A 22,710-nucleotide genomic window follows, 5' to 3' on the forward strand; every position below is an offset into this window, starting at 1 on the left:
TTTCATTTAAAAGATAACTGTTCAACATCACTATTAATTAATCGAAAACAACTAAAACAATAACGATATATAATTCATCTTCTAAATAGACTTTTTTCTTTTAATGCTAGTGTAACAATCAATGCTTTTGAGAATGTAGTTGAATGGACACTTGTATACACTACTAGTAGAAGCACACTATTTTTAGAAAGCAAGGTTGAGAAAATATGATTCATTTTATGTCTGAAGAGCCTGTATCATTGCCACATTGAATGTATCATTTAAAGTTATCCCTAGGTAGAAAGACACAAGAAAATTGTATAGCTGAATAATATTTTACAATATTTTAAATTGTTTAAACTATTTTCAAGGACCCTATTACTAATGATTATAAAATAGAAATTTCTGACCCATGGAAAGTTAAACAATCTACTTTGCCCTAAAACCATAAATGTTGTCATTAAAAAAAAACATCTTCTAGTAGCTTGTGAGGAAATACAAATGTTTTGGAGACTCACTGTTTCTCTTTTTTGTGACATCATTAAAATGTGAATATATTAAATTATATCTGTTACCGATTACCTACTTTCTGGTTGTAGAGAAACTAATTGGTCTTTGACAAAGGACCATTCTTATGGGTTAAATTGTATTCCCCCAAAATCCATGATGAAATCCTAACCTCTGATACTTGTGGCTGTGACCTTTCCGAAAGTAAGTTCTTTGCAAACATAATCAAGTTAAGATGAGGTCATTACGATGAACTCTAATCCAATATGAATGTTGTCTTTATAAGAGAAAAATTTGGATGTAGACACACATAGAGAAGTAAGCACCATGTGAAGACACAGACACACAAAGAAGATGCCATACGATCAAGAAGAGAGAAATTGTAATGGTGTGTCTACAAGCCAAAGAACAACTGTGGTTACCAGAAGCTAGATGAAGCAAAGGATACTCCACTTAAAGTTTCTGATGGAGTAAAGCCCTGACCACACCTTGATTTTTTACTTTCACTCCCAGAACTGTGAGAGAATATATTTATGTGTTTCAAGACACCCAGTTTAAGAAATTTTATTTCACCAGCCCTGGGAAACTGATATAATTATGGTCAATTTTCTATGTTTAAATATTTTGTATAGTTTTAGTATTTTTACTATCCAACTACTACAAGATTCAAATCAGAAGTTTTAAATTATTGAATTTTATTTCCATTGGCCTATACTGAGACAAAACAGAAAGCAGACAATAGAACAATGAAAAAAGAGCAACATGGGTAGAACATCTGTTGAACAACAGAGCTCATCCAGCTGATAACTGGGAAACCTGTGATTAGCACATGGACAGGGAGACACAAAGAAAGAAATACCGAAGTATTCCCTTTACATAATAGGATAATTTTATTCTCTGCAGAATATCATTATGTTTTAATTTATAGTACAGTCTTAATTTATATTATGATTCATTTCTCTAATAAGTAGAGGAAAAGCTCTTAGGATTTATCAAGTAAGCACACATACTGCTGGCATTTAATAAAAGCTCACTGTCTCAGTGGAAAAAGATATTATCAAGACTTGTTACTGGCAATTAAACCCAACCAGTGTTTGTTAGATCACCTCTCAACCCTAGCAACAATTGAATCCTGTGGAGAGAATACCAGTAAGTGTTCTACTGTAAACAGAGAATGTTTTAGTAGGACAGCTGGATGGGGGATGTGGTCAGGACATGGACAGTGAGATGGGACAAGACAAGGAAAAAAAATTGCAAACTATGCATCTAAAAAGGGGTTAATATCTAGAAGATATCAAGAACACAAACAATTCAACAGCAAAAAAAAAAACTATTTTTAAAATGGGCAAAAAATCTGAATAGATATTTCTCAAAAGAAGACATACAAATGTCCAATAGGTACATGAAAAATGCTCAACATCACTGATCATCAGGGAAATAAAAATCAAAGCCACAATTAGATATCATGATCTCACCCCAGTTAGAATGGCTATTATGAAAAAGGCAAAAAATGACAAATGCAGATGTGGATGTGGAGAAAGGGGAACTCTCATATGCCATTAGTAGGAATGTAAATTGATCACTTTCTGGTCAATCCAGACAGTGCCAGTCCCCCAAGTTATTCTGGGGAAAGTAAATAAACGTTTGAGCATAATCATCTATAGGAGCTTTCTGTGTGCCCACAGCCAGAGCTAAGAACTTTTCTGCCAGATACACATAGGTACAAAGGGATAGAAGGGGAAAATCCATCGTTTTGCAAACCATGAACACAAAGTAAATATATTAATTAGGGGAAAATTACATTTTACATATAAAGTTTGTCATGTTGTTTTCTTTGGGGCTTATGTTTATTTTTGTTCCAATAAATATTTTGAAACGTCAAAAAAAATTAATACAACCATTAAAATTAGTATAGCCATTATAGAAAACAATAGTTTCCTCAAAAAATTAAAAATAGAACTACTATATGATTCAGCAACCCCACTTCTGCATATATATACAAAATAAATGAAATCAGTATGTTGAAAAATATCTCTATACCCTTGTTTATTGCACTGCTATTCACCACACCCAAGATATGAGATCAACCTAAGTGTCCATCAAAAGAGGAATGGATAAAAAAAATATGGCATATACGTGTGTGTGTGTGTGTGTGTGTGTGTGTGTATGTGTGTGTGTGTGTGTGTGTGTGTATACATATATACACAATGGAATATTACTTAGCCACAAAAAGTAACATCCTATCTTTCGTGGCACCATAAACAATTCTAGAAGATATTATGTTAAGTGAAATAAGTTAGGCACAGATACACAAACACTGCACGATCTCATTATATGTAGAATATAAAAGAGTTGATCTCATGGAAGTAGAGAGTAGAACAATGATTACCAGAGTCTGAGAGGACATCTTAGTGGGTATAAAATGGTATCATATTGTGGTGTAAGATTAATGTTTTTCATCAAATTTGGAAAGTTCTCTATATTCATTTTGTAAAATATTTTTATTCTTTTATTTTCTTTTCCTTATGGAGATTTTATTGTGTACATGTTGATGCACTTTATGGGGTCCCACATTTCTTTGAAGCTCCATTTTTCTTCATTCTTTTTTCTCTATGTTTTTCAGATTACATAAACTCTATCAATTTATCTTCAAATTTGCTTATTCATTTTTCTGCCAGCTCAAATCTGTGTTAAGCTTCTTTAGTGATTTTTAAATTTTAGTTATTCTACCTTCAACTCCAGACATTCTTTTTTATTGATTTACTTTTTATTGAGGTGTAATAGTTGTATACATTCTGTAGGTATATGTGATATTCTGATACCTGTATGTAATGTACAGTGATCAGATCAAGGTAATTGATATATGCATCACCTCAAACATTTATCTTTTTCCTTTGTGGGAAACATTACAAAACTTCTTTTTTAGTTATTTTGATATATACAATAAATTAGTTAAAACTATAATTTTCCTACTATATGATCAAATACTAGAACTTATTCTTTGTATCTAACTGCATTTTTGTAGCCCTTAACCAACTTCTCTTCATCATCCATTTTCCCCTTCCCTTCCCAACCTCTGGTAACCACCATTCTACCATCTATGTCCTTGAGATTCACTTCTTTAGCTGCCTCATAAGAGTGAAAACATACAAGATTTGCCTTTCAGTGACTCAGTTCTCTCTTAACATGACCTCCATTTCCATCTATGTTGCTCCAGATGGCAGCATTTAATATTTATGCCTGAATAATATTTCACTGCGTGTATATACCATATTTTCTTTACCTATTTATCTTTCGATGGACATTTAGGTTGATTCCATATCTCGGCTATTGCTAATAGTGCTGCAATAAACATAGGAGTGTAGATATTTCTTCAACATACTGATTTGCTTTCTTTTGGAAATATACCCAGAAGTGGAATGGATCAATCATATAGTAGTTCTATTTTTACCTTTTGAAGAACCTCCATACAGTTTTTCCATAGTGACTGTGCTACTTTACATTCCAACCGACAGTCTATGAGCATTCTGTTTTCTCCACATCCTCACCAGCATTTCCTACTTTTTTCTCTTTTGATAATAGCCATTCTAGCTGAGAAGAGATTATGATATCTAATTGTGGCTTTGATTTGCATTTCCCTGATGATTAGTGATGTTGAGCATTTTTTCTTATACCTGTTGGTCATTTATATATCTTTTTTGAAAAGTATTTATTTAGATCTTTTGCTCATTTTTAAATTACTTAATTTGTGGGGGTTTTTTTGTTATTGAGTTGCTTGAGTTCTTTAATATTCTGGATATTAATCCCTTGTCAGATAGATAGATTACAAATAATTTCTCCCATTCTGTATGTTGTCTCTTCACTTTGTTTTTTTTTTTTTCTATGCAGAAACTTTTTAGTTTGATGCGATACCATTTGTCTATTTTTGCTTTTGTCGCCTGTGTTTTTGAGGTCTTAACTAAAAAATTTTGCCCAGGCCAATGTCCTATATCATTTTCCCAATGTTTTCTCTTAGTAGTTTCATAGTTTCATGTCTTACATTCAAGTCTTTAATTCATTGTGAGTTGATTTTCGTGTAAGATGAAAAATGGGGATCTAATTTTGTTCTTCTGAATATGGATATCCAGTTTTCCCAGCACAATTTATTAAAGAGACTGTCCTTTCCTTAATGTATGTTCTTGATGCCTTTGTCGAAAATGAGCTCTCTGTTAAATGTATGGATTTATTTCTGAGTTCTCTATTCTGTTTTACTGGTCTATGTGTCTGTTTTTATGCTAGTACCTTACTGTTTTGGTTAATATAGATTTTTGGTATAATTTGAAATCAGGTAGTTTGATGCCTCCAGGTTTGTTCTTTTTGCTCAGGATTGCTTTACTTATTCAGGGTCTTTTGTGGTCCATATGAATTTTAGGATTTTTTTTTCTTTTTCTGTGAAGAATGTCATTGGTCATTTGATAGAGATTATATTGAATCTGTAGATTGCTCTGGGTATAGACATTTTAACACTATTTTTTTCTAATATATGAACATGGGATATATTTTCATTTATTTATTTCTTCCTTAATTTCTTTCTTCAGTGTTTTATAGTTTTTTTTCTGGAGACCTCTCAATTCGTTAATTTTATTTCTAGGTTTTTTTTTACCTATTAAAAATGGAATTGCTTCCTTGATTTCTTTTTCAGATTGATAGATGTTAGTATACAGAAACACTACTGATTTTATATGCTGATATTGTTTCTTGAATGTTTACTGAATTTAGCAATTTTAAGTGTTTTTTCATAGTCTTAGGTTTCTCTAAACATTAGAATCATATCATCTGCAAAAGAGGATAATTTGACTTCTTTTTTAAAACTATATTCTTTCTTATAATTTCTGTCTTTCTGTAGATATTCTCTTCTTGAGAAGACATAGTCATTGTACCTTTCTTTACCTTTTGAAACATGACTTACTTTCATTTTTTGAACATATGTAAAACTACTTCCTTTAAGTCTTTGTCTGTTAAATATGATACCTGAATACCTTTATTGGGAGTTTCTGTGGCCTGCTTTTTTGTCTTGTGTATGCATCACATTTTCCTTTTTTCATGTCATGCCCCATAAATTTTTTGTTAAAAACTGGATATTTGAGATAACATGTTGTAGCAACTCTGGATGTTCATATCCTTCTCCCCTCCATGTTCCCATTATTGTTTGATTGGTTATTTGTTTAGCAACTTGTCTGAACTATTTAAGTAAAGTCTATTTCCCCCATAATGTGTAATTTCTGATTCCATTTCTCAGTCTTGAAGGTATGCACCTGTGTCTTAGTTCATAAGGATGTTACAACAAAACAACATAAATAGCAAACATTTATTTCTCATGGTTCTGGAGGCTAAGAAATCCATGATCAAGGTTCAGGCAGATTTGGTATCTGATGAGTGTCCATTTTCTTAAAAACGGTGACTTCTCACCATCTCCTTACATGACAGAAATGGCAAAAGATTTGCTTGGGCCTGTTTTACAAGGACAGTAATCCCATTCATAAGGGTTCTGTCCTTATGACCTAATCACCTCCTAAAGGCCCCACCTTTTACTATTACTGCATTGGGGATTAGGTTTCAGCATATGAATTTGAGGAAGACACAAGCATTCAGATCCTGGCACTCTTTTATGACAGTGACTTTTGGTGGACTCTCTTGAGCCATCTCTTTTCTTGATCTCTCTTCTTTTAATTTGTCTTCCTGTGTTGGTAACATACTCAGCTAATTACCTCCACTAATTACCAGATGATTGACATATTGTTCTCAAAAATGCCTTGCAGCATAAGTTACTTCTAAGTCTGATCCAATTACATTCTGGATCCTGCAGGAGTAATTTTTCCGATTAATCCTTGCGGCTTGTTCTGACTGGAGCAGGGTTCCTCTTAGCTTTCTCTTTTTCTGGTACTCTTTGTTTAAACCTCTAGCTTGTGTATAGTTTAGCTTGTTTTTCTAATGAATCTATCAACTTTTACTTAAATATTTACCACCAAAATCCCTATGGTTTTCAACAGTGCCCTTGGATTTGGACTTCCTCACACTCTGTTCCAAATAAAGGCAATTCTCCTGAAGACAGCTATGGAACTCTCTGTTCTTAAGAGAGTTCTTTGCTCTGCTTCTCCCTCTGAGCAAAACCTGCACTGCTGCTCTTGATGCAGCAGATGGGAACAAAGACTTACTTCTCTCAGACATCATGCTTTACAAGTGGGGTACAGGGTGGGGTCAGTACCCTCTGTTATTGTAGGCTTGCCTCTCTTAGAGTAAAATCTCTACCCTATGAGTAAGTTAAGGCACAAATGATTGGGGCTCAGTATTCTTGGCCTGCTTTGCCTAGGGTAGAATGTCCACCCTGCAATTTAGAGATAAATGGAAGAAGAAAGCCCCAGACATCTCAACTTTTCTGGTGTAGAATAGATTCCAAAACATGTAACTGAGTGGAAGTAAGAAATGCTAATGGTCTGCTCATCTCAAGCTAAGACTATAGTCTAAACTGGGATCTGGGGGAAGAAAGAGCCCATTCTTCTAAGTTGCACATACTTTGAGTGTGGCTTCTTTTATGCTTAGCTGGGGATGGGGAGAGAGTGGGCTGTGGCCTAAATGCCACAGGCTCTCACTGCAATGATTTAGTAAATTTATTTTAATAAATATTTTTTACACTTGCCGTGTGCCTTCAGGACAATTTCTATAAACTTCAAATGATTGGGTAGTTAAATGTAATTATTACCTGTTTGGTTGCTTCACTGGGGAGAAGGTTCAAAGAGTTCTTGAAGCTGCATTCTGAAAGGTACAGTCCCATTGCTTTTTACTTGCAAGTTTTAATAATTATTTTTGTATACAAATATCAACTTTTCAGAATATTGTTTTTCAGATCTTTTTTATTGAAGTACAATTTCCATACAATAAAATTCATAGATCATAAGTGTTTACGTCAATGAATTTTGACACTTGTATTATACCTGTATAAATGACTGCACAAAAGAAGATATAAATAACTGCCATCACCCTAGAAAGTACCCCTTATACACCTCTTGAAAAAATTGATGGTCCTTGCTTCCATTCTCCCTGCCTTTCCAAAATAAAATACTTTCTTAAATATATTGCCATAGGTTGGTATGGAAATGGAGGGACTTTTTTTGTTCAGCATAATGTTTTTGAGATTTGTCCAAGTTTTTGCATTTGCAGCTATGTTTTAATCCATGACTTTTTAGATTTATCAGGGAAAATATGAACTTCAGGTTGTTACTTGAAGAACAATAAATCCTTCTTTAACAAGATCATAAATTATTCTTTAGAAATAAATCAAAAAAACATCTATATTTGACTAACTGGGTTCTTACAAGGCATAGCAATTGCTTTGGAAGAAACAGCATCAATATAGAAAAAACATAACAGTTATTGGCATCAACAAGGCTTAATTCAGACTAAAGCTTGGAAAACACCAAATGTCTTAATTTAGGATTCAACTAAGCTACCTAATTTTTCTACACTGTATTTTAATAAATTGGTGCTACTCAAATGCAATATTGAGCATTAACCTCCACTGTCATTGGAAAACACACTGCCCTTTAGAGTTTTCAAGCGTACTCATACATACACAATTTGAGTACTGATTTCTGTGTCCTGCAGAAAGATGCATTTCTTCTATCACTGACTGCAGTCATCTACCCACAAGACTCACTATAAGATATATACTTTTTAATACAAAGTGCTATAGAAGCACAGAAAACTCCATTTTGCTTAAGTCAACCAAGGACACTTTAAGACCTTCACTACCACCGCAGCATTGGCATAAGTAGCTGAAAATGCATTGGTATGATGATGTAAAATATATCAAGAGTTACAGAGAGGACCATCCCCTTGATACATGTTGTCTTTTAAGTATAAAACTGTCAAGAACAAGTTGATATAAAACCCAGTGGCTTCAGAAAGGTATGCACATGCTATTTCTCATTTTTTAAAGAAGTAGCTAAATATATTTTAAAGCAAGTGCAGTACTAAGCATTCAGAGTTTAGCTCAGGATTGAATGCTTTATTTAACAAGATTGGTGACAGCCATGGTAGAATCACACAATGTGTGACTGCAAAGAAAGAATATTTTAAATCCCTCATTGTACTGATGAATAAATCAGGTCCATAGAGTCACTTTGCTGGTCAATGGCAGAGTGGGACTACAGTTAAAGTCTCTTGATCCTTAATCCTGTGCTTTTGCTATGATAATATATTACATTGAAAATCCTACAATTAATCCTGCTTACAAAGTTTATTTCCTCATTCTTATTCCCTTTAAAATTGTAATAACTGTTTCCTACATTTCTTGGATTAGAGATTTGTAGGTAAAACCCCTCACAAAGGAAAACAAGGAAGAACTTCTTGATGAGCTCAAAACTATAAAATTGTGGAATCTTAGGCTCCTTACTATCCCTTCCAGCATGCAGCCTCTCTGCACCATATGGTTATTTTTATCAGAAATAGCTGTAAGGTGCAGAGAGGAAACAAAAAAAGGGAGGCAAGAGGAATTATTCTATTCTATAGTTATGCCAGCCAAGGTGTATTTATTAGAACAAGACTCTGGTCTTCACTACACTACTGTTGCCAAGGCTAAGATCATACTGCCGATTCAATAGTAAAAACACAGCTTCTTAAGTAAGTGTTTCAGGGCCTCAGAGATTCCAGGTGAACCTAGAGAATGTGTATAAGGACCTCAGTCCCAATTTCTTAGTCTGTTTGGGCCATAGACTGAATGGCTTAAACAACAAACATTAGTTTTTCATAATTCTGGAGACTGAGAAGTCCAAAATCAGGACACCAGGAGATTGGCTGTCAAATGGCTGATGACTCACTTCCTGATTTGTCAATGGCTGTCTTCTCAATTTTGTTTAATTGTTCAAAAAACAAACTTTTTGTTTCATTGATCTTCTATATTGTTTTCTTCATTTCAATTTCATGTATTTCTGCTCTGTTCTTTTCTTCTACTAATTTGGATTTGGTTTGCTTTTACTTTTCTAGTTTTTTAGGATGCATTGTTAAGTTGGAGCTTGTTTATTTGAAGCTTTTCTTCTGTTTTGATGTATGCACTTATGGCTGTAAACTTCCTCTTAGTACTGTCTGTGCTATATCCCACACATTTTGGTATGTTGTGTTTCCGTTGTCATTTGTTTCAAAAAAAATTAATTTTCTTCTTGATTTCTTCAGTAACTCACCGGTCATTTAGAAGCATGTTGTTTAATTTGCATGTATTTGCACCGTTTCCAAAATTCCTATTGTTCTTGATTCCTAGGTTTATTGCATCATAGCCAGAGAAAACGCTTGATATTATTTCAATTTTTTTAATGACTTATGACTTGTTTGTGGCCTAATATATGGTCTATTCTTGAGAACAATCAATGTGCTAAGGAAAAGAATATGTATTCTGCAGCCATTGGATGAAAAGTTCTGTAAATATCTATTGGGTCCATTTGGTCTATAGTGCAATTTAAGTCTGATGTTTCTTTGTTGGTTTTCTATCTGGAATATCTGTCCAATGCTGAAAGTGAGGTGCTGCAGTCTCAAGCTATTACTGAATTGAGGTCTCTCTCTTTAGCTCTAATAATACTTGCTTTATATATTTGGGTGCTCCAATGCTGGGTGCGTATATATTTAAAATTATCATATTCTCTTGCTGAATTGACCTCTGTATCATTATATGGTGACCTTCTTTGTCTCTTCTTGAAATCTATTTTGTCTAATAAAAGTATGGTGACTCCTGCCCTTTTTTTGGTTTCTCTTTCCACCCTATTATATTCAGTGTATGCGAGTCTTCACAGGCAGTGTGTTTTCTGTAGGCAACAGATTACTGAGTCTTGTTTTTCAATCCCTCCAGCCAGTCCATGCATGAATTGCTTCATTGTTTAGTCTTTCTACATAAAAGTCCACACCACAGTCACAGTACTATAATATTCTGTTTTTCATGTATGTACTATTACTAGTGAGTTTTGTACCTTCAAATGCTTCTTTATTGCTCATTAATGTTTTCTTTCCTTTCTGAATGAAGTACTTCTTTTAACATTCCTTATAGGACAGGTCTGCTGTTAATGAAATCCCTCAGCTTTTGTTTCTCAAGGAAAGTGTGCATTTCCCCTTCATGCTCAAAGGACATTTCCAAGAGATATACTATTCTAGGGTAAGAGTTATTTTCCATCATCACTTTAAATATGTCTTTCGTCTCTCTCTTAGCCTGTAAGGTTTCCACTGAAAAGCAGACATATTGGAGGTTCATTGTATATTGTTTGTTTCTTTTCTCTTGCTCCTTTTAGGATCCTTTCTTTATCCTTGACCTTTGGAGGTCTGATTATTAATACCTTGAGGTAGTTTACTTCTTTGTGTTCTATAACCTTCTTGTACTTGGATATTAATATCTTTCCCTAGGATTAAGGAAATCTTTGTTTTTATCCTTTTGAATAAACTTTCTGTCCCTATCTCTCTCTCTACCTCTTCTTTAAGGCCAGATCTTAGATTTGCCCTTTTGAGGCTACTTTCTAGATCCTGGAGGCATGTTTTATTGTTTTTTATTCTTTTTTTCTTTTGTCTCCTCTGACTGAACATATTCAACTAGCTTGTCTTCAAGCTCACTGATTCTTTCTTCTGCTTGATCAACTCTGCTATTAAAAGACTGATGCATTCTTCAGTATGTCAACTGCATTTTTCAGCTCCAGAATTTCTACTTGATTCTTTTTATTTCAATCTCTTTGATGAATTTATCTGATAGAATTCTGAATTCCTTCCCTGTGTTATCTTGAATTACTTTGAGTTTCCTCAACAGAGCTACTGGAATTTGCTGTCTGGCAGGTCACGTATCTCTCTGTTTCTCCAAGATTGGTCCCTGATGCCTTAGTTCATTCAATATATTTGGTAAGGTCATGTTTTCGTGGATGGTTTGATACTTCCTGAAGCCAGCAAGTCTCAGTTCACCTGTCTCTGAGCATTAAAGAGTTCGGTATTTATTTTAGTTTTTGCACTCTGGGCTTGTTTGTATCTGTCCTTCTGGGGAAGGCTTTCCAGATATTTGAAAGGACATGTATGTTGTGATCTTAGCTGGATCTGCTTTACAGAGCTCCTCAAACCCAGTAATACTATGGTTCTTGCAGATTCATAGAGATACTGCCTTGAAGGTCTTGGGCAAGGTCCAGAAGAATTCTCTAGGTTATCAGGCAGAGACTCTTTTCTCTTTATGTTCTGTCAAACAACTGGAATCTCTCATTCTCTGTTCTGACCATCTAAAGCTGGGGGTGGGATGACACAAGCATTACTGTGGCCACCACCACCAGTACTGTGCTGGGTCAGACCTGAAGGCAGCACAGCCCTGGGTCTCACACAAGACCTGCTGTAACCACTCCCAGGCTACTGCCTATGTTCACTGAAAGCCCTGGTGCTCTACAACCAGCAGATGGCAAAGCCAGCCAGCTGGTGTTCTTATCTATTGGGAAGCAAGTCTCCTTAAGCCTCAGGCAGACCCTGAAATGCCATCCAGGAGCCAGGGACTAGAGTCAAAACTTTGAAAATCTACTTGGTGTTCCACTGTTGTGCAGCTGAACTGGGCACTCAAACGACGAGATACAGTATGTCCCACTATTCTCTCCTCTTTACAAAGGCAGAAGAGCCTCACCCTGTGGCCACCACCACCACAGGCCCATGGAGAGTACTGCCACACTACTGCTGGTGTTCCCTTAAGGTCGAAGTGTCCTTCATTCAGCTTGTGGTGAATACTGCCTGACTTGGGGCTCACCCTTTAGAGAAATGGGCTCCCCTCTGGCCCAGGGTAGGTCCAGAAATGCCATCCAAGAGCCACGTTCTAGAATCAGGGACCCCAAGAGCCCACTTGGTGCTCTACCTGCCTGTGGCTATGCTGGTACGTAAGGCGTAAGACAAAATCCCCTTTACTTTCCCCTCCACTTTTCTCAAGCAGAAAGAGTCTCATCCCATAGCAACCACAGCTGGTGATGTGCTAAGTCTCGACTGAAGCCAGCAAGCCTCAGTGTCTCACCTAAAGCTCTCAATGTAGTATCTGAATATTGCTGCTGGTCATTCAGGGCCCATGGGCTCCTCAGTTAGCAGACAATGAATGCTGTCAGGATTTAGGGCTTCCCTTTAAGATAGCGGATTCCTTTGTGGCCCAGGCTGTGTCTAGAAATGTTTTCCAGGAGCTAGGTCCTGGAAAGGTAGCCTCAAAACACTGACCAGTACCGTATCCTGCTGTAGCTAAGCTTGTAGCCAAAATGCAAGACAAGTCCTCCCCATTCTTCCTTCCCCACCCCTCAAGCAGAAGGAAGGGATCTCTTTTGGAGCCCTGACCTTTGCAGCCTGGAGTCAGGGGAGGGGTGATGCCAGCACTCCCTTAGCCACCCTGCTGTTGTCTCAGTGGGTCACTTAGTGCCCCAGTTCACTGTCTCTCATCCAGTTTAGCACTAGAACTCACCTAGGAGTTGCAGTCTTTGTGGCCTGGACTGTATTTCAAGTTCATTTTGATCCCCAGAGCCCTTTAGTCCACAGTGGCGAGGCTTATGGATAGTCAAGTTCCAGCCACTGGGATAGATGAGTTCCCTCTGGCTAGGGCTGGCTTAAATGCTCCCTTTGTAGGCAGGTGTCAGCTGAGTGTGGTCCAGTTTTACTTTCTGTTATAAAAGGGCAGCACTGAGTTTAATGCCTCACCATCAATGTGCTTTCTCTTTCCCCAGGGCCTGCACCAGGCCCTCACTGCCAGGGGGTTGGGGAGGGGTGGACTTGGTGATTCACAGCTTTTTTGCTACCTCTTTGGTGCCTCTTTCAGTGATACGAAGTTAAAGCCAGGTACTGTGAGTGATCAACTGATTTTTGGTTCTTATGAAGGTGTTTTTTTGTATGTAGATAGTTGTTAAATTGTGTCCTTGAGGGGCAGACAATTGGTGGAGTCTTCTAGTGTGCCATTTTGCTCTTCCCCTAGTCCCCCGATGGCTGTCTTCTCATTGCATCCTCACATGGCATGAGCCAAAGAAAGATCCTGATATCCTGTGTCTCCACTTCTCTTTTTAGGGACATTTATCCCATGCATGATGGTCCTACCTTCAAGACCTAATTATTTCCCAAAGTCTCCACCTCCAAAAAGCATTACTTTGGGTACTGGACGTCAACATATAAATTTTAGGGGGACACAAATATTAAATCCATACCACCCAGACAGGGGACTTAATATTTTACTGTGGTGTTTTTTGTTTTTGTTTTCGTTTGCCTTCTTGATAGCATTAGGTTGGTGCAAAGATAAAATTACAGTTTTAACCATTACTTTTTAATGGCAAAAACTGCAATTACTTTTGCACCAATCTAATTATTACCATCTCACAAAGGCATGTTATTTATCAATGTGATTTTCTACACTGCTATGTTGTCAAGTCCCTGAGTTTTAACTTGAATTCCTAGTTTTTAATGAGCTCTGAGTTCACATTACCTGTGTAGCATGCACCTCTTAGACTGAGAGTAATGAATTGTATCAACTAGGAACTCATACTACAAATCTACTATTATACTATAATCAATGCCACATTCAAGGAATACAACAAAGTCATCTACTTTGTCATTGAGAAATTCAACTTCAATAAATTATTACACTTTAATCTGAAGACTTCATAATGTATAAAAACTATGGCTTATATACCTTACAAACAGGTTGTCAAATTTTCTAGGGCAAAAAGCTTATTCATCTTCTTAGTAGATATGGGCATCTATTCCAGAGTCAGAGCTGGAGCTACAAATTACCACTGGAAGTTACAAGCCAGAGGCAAACCAAGTCTGTTAAAACAATCCAAGGATACAGATCTGTTCCATTACCCATAACTGGCTTCACAAAATGATTTAGACATAACAAAAGAATCACAGAAAACGAAAGGCTGTCAGAATAAAACCTTACAAGACTGGAAGGTAAAAACAAATAATATTAACAACGAGAACATAAAACAATATAGAAGATAAATGTCTCTCAGGCATTCAATATGACCAAAATGAAATTTTTAAGTCAATGAGAAAATAAATTTTGTTTTATAGTATTTTCTAGAATAGATTGAGTCAACCATTGTAAACTCCATTTTAAAGAAAGAGGAGAGACAAGTTATCCTTAAAGCTTATTTTATAATATTAGAGTTTTATTTTTGTGCTTCTCTTTAGCACTTAATTTTCTATATTTGTCTAAAAAAACAATGTGTTCACATAGGTCCATCTGATTTGACAGCATAATCTTTGTTGCTATAACAATCAAGTTGAACTTGATTTTATCACTTAGGTGGAAATTGGTTTCCTAATGGAAAAAAAAATGCTTCAAAATTGTGTCAAGATAATTCCTGAGAAAAGTCATTTAATGATGCAAGATTTGACATCAACTCTTCACTTTGCAGAATATACAAACTGCCTTCCAAGACACCAAGCATTCTGTTTTTATTTTTTGGTTGATTGATTCATTTTTGGCTTTGTTTTGCTTTACTAGCTATTATCTTATTAGTCTGTTTTAGAAACCTGGCCATTAATATAAGAACTAGCAAAGACAAACGCTTGGTGATAGGAAAATGAATGACATTCGAATGTCCTTATAAAATGAATTGCAAAATAAATGAATGTCCTTATAAAAAAAGAAGGGCACAATTTTTAAACTACTTTTTTAAATAACAGCTTATACTTTTAAAACGAAATTACAATCTGCTTTAATCCAAGCTGCTGATGTGATAGTCAAATATAAAGGTCATTGGAGATTCCAAAGAACTTGCAGAGGAAACACTATGGAGTTTCTTTTGCTTTTTCAAGTTTAGCTCTTTGTTTATGTCTATATTTTAGGATCATGAAAGTTTGCACAGAAAATTAAAAGTACCTCACATTTAAACGATACATTTTCCTAATTGCATATCCATATCCAGTTAGGTATGCATATGCTCTACTACCTAAAATTCAATCAAAAATAGTGAATACAAAAGGATCTTATTAATCAGCTAAGAATTCAAGAATTATTTAAATAAAAGCTGCTCTTCACTTCCAAATCTCTGCAGCAGGAAGCTTCAGAAAATGAAGAAGACTAGCAAATAATACTAAATGATGCTGAGCACAGTACTCTTCGCACGATCCAAGATGGCCGATTAGAAGCAGCTGTGGTCCGTGGCACTCATGAAGGGGAATGAAAAGAGGCAAGTGAATTCAGCACTTTCTTTTTTTTTTTTTAATATAGATATAGACTGAGAATTCACTGCTAGCACACCTGCATTGCAATAAACACTAGAGAAAGTTTTTCAGGATGAAAGGAGATGATATTAGATGTTAATAAGAAAAATATCAGGAATTATAAACATATTAGTCAATATAAAATATATGTGTATGTATATATTCATATATGTGTGTACATATACATATATATTCCTTTATTTTTCTATATATTTTTTATTTTACTTTAAGTTCTAGGGTACATGTGCACAACGTGCAGGTTTGTTACATATGTACACATGTGCCATGTTGGTGTGCTGCACCCATTAACTCATTATTCACATTAGGTATATCTCCTAATGCTATCCCTCCTCCCACCCCCCACCGCAACAGGCCCCAGTGTGTGATGTTCCCCTTCCTGTGTCCAAGTGTTCTCATTGTTCAATTCCCACCTATGAGCGAGAACATGCGGTGTTTGGTTTTTGGTCCTTGTGATAGTTTGCTGAGAATGATGGTTTCCAGCTTCATCCATGTCCCTACAAAGGACATGAACTCATCCTTTTTTATGGCTGCATAGTATTCTATGGTGTATATGTGCCACATTTTCTTAATCCAGTCTATCATTGTTGTACATTTGGGTTGGTTCCAAGTCTTTGCTATTGTGAATAGTGCCACAATAAACATACATGTGCATGTGTCTTTATAGCAGCATGATTTATATTCCTTTGGGTATATACCCAGTAAAGGGATGGCTGGGTCAAGTGGTATTTCTAGTTCTAGATCCCTAAGGAATCACCACACTGTCTTCCACAATGGTTGAACTAGTTTACAGTCCCACCAACAGTGTAAAAGTGTTCCTATTTCTCCACATCCTCTCCAGCACCTGTTGTTTCCTGAATTTTTAATGATCGCCATTCTAACTGGTGTGAGATGATATCTCATTGTGGTTTTGATTTGCACTTCTTTGATGGCCAGTGATGATGAGCATTTTTTCATGTGTCTTTTGGCTGCATAAATGTCTTCTTTTTAAAAGTGTCTGTTCATATCCCTCGCCCACTTTGTGATGGGGTTGTTTGTTTTTTTTCTTGTAAATTTGTTGGAGTTCGTTGTAGATTCTGGATATTAGCCCTTTGTCAGATGAGTAGATTGCAAAAATTTTCTCCCATTCTGTAGGTTGCCTGTTCACTCTGATGGTATTTTCTTTTGCTGTGCAGAAGCTTTTTAGTTTAATTAGATCCCATTTGTCAATTCTGGCTTTTGTTGCCATTCCTTTTGGTGTTTTAGACATGAAGTCCTTGCCCATGCCTATGTCCTGAATGGTATTGCCTAGGTTTTCTTCTAGGGTTTTTATGGTTTTAGGTCTAACACTGAAGTCTTTAATCCATCTTGAGATAGTTGTAGATGTGTGGTATTATTTCTGAGGGCTCTGTTCTGTTCCATTGGTCTATATCTCTGTTTTGGTACCAGTACCATGCTGTTTTGGTTACTGTAGCCTTGTAGTATAGTTTGAAGTCAGGTAGCATGATGCCTCCAGCTTTGTTCTTTTGGCTTAGGATTGACTCGGCAATGTGGGCTCTTTTTTGGTTCCATATGAACTTTAAGGTAGTTTTTTCCAATTCTGTGAAGAAAGTCATTGGTAGCTTGATGGGGATGGCATTGAATCTATAAATTACCTTGGGCAGTATGGCCATTTTCATGATATTCATTCTTCCTACCCATGAACATGGAATGTTCTTCCATTTGTTTGTGTCCTCTTTTATTTCGTTGAGCAGTGGTTTGTAGTTGTTCTTCAAGAGGTCCTTCACGTCCCTTGTAATTTGCATTCCTAGGTATTTTATTCTCTTTGAAGAAATTGTGAATGGGAGTTCACTCAGGATTTGGCTCTCTGTTTGTCTGTTATTGGTGTATAAGAACGCTTGTGATTTTTGCACATTGATTTTGTATCCTGAGACTTTGCTGAAGCTGCTTATCAGCTGAAGGAGATTTTGGGCTGAGAAGATGGGGTTTTCTAGATATACAATCATGTCATCTGCAAACAGGGACAATCTGACTTCCTCTTTTCCTAATTGAATACCCTTTATTTCTTTCTCCTGCCTGATTGCCCTGGCCAGAACTTCCAACACTATGTTGAATAGGAGTGGTGAGAGAGGGCATCCCTGTCTTGTGCCGGTTTTCAAAGGGAATGCTTCGAGTTTTTGCCCATTTGGTATGATATTGGCTGTGGGTTTGTCATAAATAGATTTTATTATTTTGAGATACGTCCCATCAATACCTAATTTATTGAGAGTTTTTAGGATGAAGGGCTGTTGAATTTTGTCAAAGGCCTTTTCTGCATCTATTGAGATAATCATGTGGTTTTTGTCTTTGGTTCTGTTTATATGCTGGATTACGTTTATTGATTTGCATATGTTGAACCAGCCTTGCATCCCAGGGATGAAGCCCACTTGATTATGGTGGATAAGCTTTTTGATGTGCTGCTGGATTCTGTTTGCCAGTATTTTATTGAGGATTTTTGCATTGATGTTCATCAGGGATATTGGTCTAAAATTCTCTTTTTTTGTTGTGTCTCTGCCAGGCTTTGGTATCAGGATGACGCTGGCCACATAAAATGAGTTAGGGAGGATTCCCTCTTTTTCTATTGATTGGAATAGTTTCAGAAGGAATGGTATCAGCTCCTCCTTGTACCTCTGGTAGAATTCAGCTGTGAATCCGTCTGGTCCTGGACTTTTTTTGGTTGGTAAGCTATTAATTATTGCCTCAATTTCAGAGCAACAAAGATCAAAAGAGACAAAGAAGGCCATTACATAATGGTAAAGGGATTAATTCAACAAGAAGAGCTAACTATCCTAAATATATATGCACCCAATACAGGAGCACCCAGATTCATAAAGCAAGTCCTTAGTGATCTACAAAGAGACCTAGACTCCCACACAATAATAATGGGAGACTTTAACACCCCACTGTCAACATTAGACAGATCAACCAGACAGAAATTTAACAAGGATACCCAGGAATTGAACTCAGCTCTGCACCAAGCAGACCTAATAGACATCTACAGAACTCTTCACCCCAAATCAACAGAATATACATTCTTTTCAGCACCACACCACACCTATTCCAAAACTGACCACACAGTTGGAAGTAAAGCACTCCTCAGCAAATGTAAAGGAACAGAAATTATAACAAACTGTCTCTCAGACCACAGTGCAATCAAACTAGAACTCAGGATTAGGAAACTCACTCAAAACTGCTCAACTACATGGAAACTGAACAACCTGCTCCAGAATGACTACTGGGTACATAACGAAATGAAGGCAGAAATAAAGATGTTCTTTGAAACCAACGAGAACAAAGACACAACATACCAGAATCTCTGGGACACATTCAAAGCAGTGTGTAGACGGAAATTTACAGCACTAAATGCTCACAAGAGAAAGCAGGAAAGATCTAAAATTGACACCCTAACATCACAATTAAAAGAACTAGAGAAGCAAGAGCAAACACATTCAAAAGCTAGCAGAAGGCAAGAAATAACTAAGATCAGAGTAGAACTGAAGGAGATAGAGACACAAAAAAACCCTTCGAAAAATCAATGAATCCAGGAGCTGGTTTTTTTGAAAAGATCAACAAAATAGATAGACCACTAGCAAGACTAATAAAGAAGAAAAGAGAGAAGAATCAAATAGACGCAATAAAAAATGATAAAGGGGATATCACCACCGATCCCACAGAAATACAAACTACCATCAGAGAATACTATAAACACCTCTATGCAAATAAACTAGAAAATCTAGAAGAAATGGATAAATTCCTGGACACATACACCCTCCCAAGATGAAACCAGGAAGAAGTTGAATCTCTGAATAGACCGATAACAGGCTCTGAAATTGAATTCAGCACTTTCAACTGAAATATCCAGGTTCTCACACTGGGACTGACCAGGTAAACAACCTGACCCACAGAAAATGAATAGAAGCGCGGGAGGTGGAGGGGGTGGAGCAGCGGGGTGCAACCAGCCTAGGAAAGCGGTGAGTGATTGTGCGGCCCCACTGGGGAAACTGTGCTTCTTCCATGGATCTTTGCAACCCGTGGATCAGGAGATCCCCTAGTGAGGGTGGCCAACAGGGCTATGAGTCTGATACACAGAGCTGAGTGGAGTCTCTGCAGAGCAGCTGCTTAGGGTCACACAGAGAACCAGGAGTTTCACATATTCTGGCCCTGGGATCCCCGGCAAGGCAGGAGATCCATCTGTACATATTCCTAGGAAGGATTACACTCTCTTACTTTAGTGTTGGTGACAAAGGAAAAATGGTTTTTCATCTTGAATGAAAGATGGCTTTATGTAAAGTTACATGCAGTGCTGTGTTGGAAATTGTTTACCAACCAGCAATTCACAGTGAAGAGTGCTCTGATTTGTAGCATTTGTTAGTTTCCATGAAACAAATGTTCTCACCATGACCAAGTTTAAGCTACTAACATGACTTCCCTGAGTGAGAACTGGGGAACAGATAAGCAATATTGTGCTATTACATGGCATTTCCACCACATAAATTTCATAGATATAAATAACTTAAAGAGCACAGATTATAATAAAATATAATAAAATGATTAAGAAGTAATGAGGTTTGAAGTATTTATTAATTTTGCTGTTATATAACTTATGGTTAATTTTATATTATCTAATATTTTTGGAAACAGGGTTTCACTCTGCCACAATCAAGGCTCACTGCAGCCTCAGGTTCCAGAGGAGGTCCATTATTCAAAAGAGAGAAGAAAATGCATGATGAGCAAATTAAAATGCAACACTAGAGATGATTATATGTATTTTTTAAAATCTCCCCTCTCTCTGCTTTCTGCTAGTTTGTATTGTCAGTCCTTCTTTTTTTTTTTTACCCTTATCATATTTCACCTTTCTTACATTTTAACCTTGATAGAAGGTAGTACCTGGGAGTGAACTATAATTTTTAGTAAGAATAAGCATACCAATAAATTTTTCTTCTCCAGATAAAATGGAGTTTGACTTCATCTTCTGCCTTACCTGTTATCAACTGTTTTTTGTTTTCTGTACCAATAACCGACAGCTTATGCAGAAATAAACTTAGAAACATTATTGAATGTAATTGCAGTCTATGAGTCACTTAATTGGAAATTTGTTTTCTCCACAATCTGGAGAATTTCAAACACAGAGATGAGACTGTCAGAAACAATTAATGTTCTTTCTCTCCCTTTCCCTAATTGCTACACTGCTAGTTCTGATTCCATATTAATGTGGCATTATTGTTGGAAAGTTTTCATTGTTGTCATCACTGGTGGTGCCAATGCCTTTTTGCCTTTTTTCATGGTGGATCAGTAAAAAGTACACTGGAATGCCCTTTTTTTCTTTTCTTTCTTTTTTTTTTTTTTGAGACAGAGTCTCACTCTGTCACCCAAGCTGGAGTGCAGTGGTGTGATCTCGGCTCACTGCAACCTCCACCTCCCAGGTTCAAGCTATTCTCATGCCTCAGCCTCCCAAGTAGCTGAGATTACAGGCGCACTACCATGCTCAGCCAATCTTTTTTGTATTTTTAGTAAAGACAGGATTTTGCCATGTTGACCAGGCTGGTCTCAAACTCTTAGCCTGAAGTGATCCACCCTCCTTGGCCTTTGAAACTGCTGGGATTACAGGCATAAGCCACTGCACCCAGCCTATCCTAGAATGACTTCTACTCAGTTGTAATCAAAAAAGTGAGGTGACATCTTTTATAATCCAATTGACCAAGCTACTTAGTTTAGCAGATTCTTAATGATACAACCATTGACAAGATTGAATTGATTATACAATTTTAGACTTGTTTCTCAATATTACATCATAATGCCTATAGCAACTATAATTAATGATACTCATAATTATGTTAGAAAAAATGCAATTCTACTAGATTGTATTACATACAAGACAATTACAATGTGTATTAAAAGTGTTATTTTGAACAATGTATATAAAATCGTATCAACTACATAATAGTGATTAGCATTTCATTTTTAATAACCTTTATTTTATTTTTGAATAATTTCAAATTTTCAAAAAAGTTGCAATATAGAGAGAATTCATAGGTGCCTCTCATGCAGTTGCATGACTTTCTCCCATAGACTAGGGCTCAGAGTTGGAGAGTTCAATACAAATGTACTCAATGAGGATGACAGAATCCTAAAACAAGAGAGAACTACATGGTCCCGCTAAGACTTCAGAAACCAGGGGGACTTATTCTACAAAATGGCAAAGTCAGGAGTGGATAATGAGGCAAAGAAACTAACCTGAAGATAATTAATGTAATCAATTGTCCCTCCAAAATTGGGAGACAACAAGGGTATAAATCTATTTGCACCACAAAAAGAAGTCAAAGATTGATGATCACAAGGCCAAAAACAGTTTTCCCAATAAAAAGATATTGCCCAGTTTTCATCACACAGTTTTTAGACTGATATGGTTTGGCTGTGTCCCTTCCCAAATCTCAACTTGAATTGTATCTCCCAGAATTCCCAAGTGTTGTGGCAGGGACCCCAGGTGGATGTAATTGATTCATGGGGGCCAGTCTTTCCCGTGCTATTCTCACAGTAGTGAATGAGTCTCATGAGATCTGATGGGTTTATCAGGGGTTTCTGCTTTTGCTTCTTCCTCATTTTCTGTTGCTGCCACCATGTAAGAAGTGCCTTTTGCCTCCCACCATGATTCTAAGGCCTCCCCAGCCATGAGGAACTGTAAGTCCAATTAAACCTCTTTTTCTTGCCAGTCTTGGGTATGTCTTTATCAGCAGTGTGAAAACAGACCAATACATAGACTTAGACCCATTTTTTGAAGAAAAGACCAGTTCCTCAGGAGGAAGCTAACCAAACCATTTTAAAATATATAGTGTAGTAATTTTCCCCAGTCCTTCCCCAAAGAGACGGATAACCATTTACTCAAGGAACTGTGTGCTTAGAGAAGATAAATATGCAAAAATTTTGAGAAACACTGAATACAAGATTCAAACTGATATTTACATTGAA

Source organism: Pongo abelii, chromosome 4, assembly GCF_028885655.2.
Source record: "Pongo abelii isolate AG06213 chromosome 4, NHGRI_mPonAbe1-v2.0_pri, whole genome shotgun sequence".
Taxonomy (NCBI): Eukaryota; Metazoa; Chordata; class Mammalia; order Primates; family Hominidae; genus Pongo; species Pongo abelii.